Here is a 1,808-nt window from a genome sequence, read left to right as displayed (position 1 = left end):
TTGCGTCTGTTGTGATGTTTTTTTTATAGCGCCGGGATGAATTCATTATTGCGATGCAGCGGTATACAGCACCGGAAACCTCCTCAGTGTGACCGACCGACCTGGCTGCACACCTCAGGGTGCTCGGTGTGTGTGCGTGTGTGTGTGTGTGTGTGTGTGTGCGTGTGTGTATGTGTGTGTGTGTGTGTGAGCAGCCCGGTGACGGTTGAGTGGAGGGATCACTGTCCAGCCAGGCCTGGCCGACATCATGAAGCCACCGGGATTAAAGAGGTTCTTATACACAGATATAGATAGACCTGCTGCGTCTTTCATGCTGACACACATGCACACGCACACACACACACACACACACACACACACACACACAGTAGGAGACACACTCATTTCCCAGTTTTTAATATCCTCGGTTCCTTCTTATGCCGCCTTCACACTATGAGGCAAAAGAGCGACAGGCTACAAGTCGTGTTCAGCGGACGCCAGACAGCCGAGCTGCTCCGTTGAAGGGAAGTGAGGCGTCAGCCACTAATATATTTTTGTTTCACCATGTTCCATTTGGTCTCCAAACTATTTTCTTCTCAGTGCTGTTTAACGACATAACGGCATCAAAGAGCAATCGAGCGACACTTCCACGGCGACTCGCCGGCGGCGTTTTTTGTCTTGCTCGTTGCGAGAGAACACAGCATTAGTCCGGCCCACGGGAGATGTGAACGGAGGAAGCGAGGAAAGAGACACGAGGAGAGGAACCGAGGCGACATGCATTCAAGAACTGAGATGTCGTTGCCACAGAGCCTCGTAATGAGTTTAATGAGCTGCATCATCTGGCCGTTGTTTTGTTCACGCGCTGCACATAATGATTTCAGTCAGACGAGCGTAACGGTGATAATGAAAACTTGTATATTAACAATTTTCAGAAATAGATATTTCCATAGATAGCCGGGGTGCTAGCCCTCAGCACAGGATGCACCGGTGTGTTCCCTCGCTTGCAGCCACCTAGGCTCCTCAGGATTTGGGACGTCCTAAAAGACGGAGCGGCGAGAAACAATTTCCGGGTCACAAGTCGGAGGAGTGAGAGGCGAGCACACGGGGGAGTTTGAAGATAAACGAGAGAAGGCGCTCCACTTATCACCGCGTGGTGTCTTATGACATCCTTCACGTCATGACCTATAGGGGTGGGCCTCACCAGCTACATGGCTTACACTCGTGCACATGCAAACACAAACACACACACACACACACACACACACACACACACACACACACACACACACAGCGAATCAGGGTCTCATTAGCAGCACACACTAGAGACTAATTAATGCACCCATCAACACTGCCCTAATTAGCTCTCCCACGTCATTATTGAGCAAACGAATTACGGCTAATTTACACACCCGCAAAACAAACACGGCGCCGCCTCTGCCGGGAGAGTCCGCCGCGGCTCGGCTCGCTCACCAAATTAAAGCCTCACCGATGTGCCGCAGCCCGGACCCCCGTCCCATGTGACCCTCATCTGAATGAGGAAGAAATGTCAACATGGCAACAGATGAAACAGGCTGTGGAGTTGCTCACTGCAGAATAAATACATCACCCTCCTCTGGAGATGCGAGGGTACTTTACGCTGCAGGCCCGTCCCACCAGTGACCGGCACGCGGTCCTGGTCTCCCGACTGTCCAGCAGAGGGGGTAAGAGCACAGTGACAAAGACCACGATGATGACCATCATCAGGGTCTGAGGGGTAATCGTGAGTGGCAGGTTATTAAGAACTATTACATTACCTCCCAGAACACAGCGGCCTAATCCTGACTCTTGGC

This window comes from Pseudoliparis swirei, chromosome 23 (genome assembly GCF_029220125.1).
Source record: "Pseudoliparis swirei isolate HS2019 ecotype Mariana Trench chromosome 23, NWPU_hadal_v1, whole genome shotgun sequence".
Taxonomy (NCBI): domain Eukaryota; kingdom Metazoa; phylum Chordata; class Actinopteri; order Perciformes; family Liparidae; genus Pseudoliparis; species Pseudoliparis swirei.
This window is presented reverse-complemented; position numbering follows the sequence as displayed.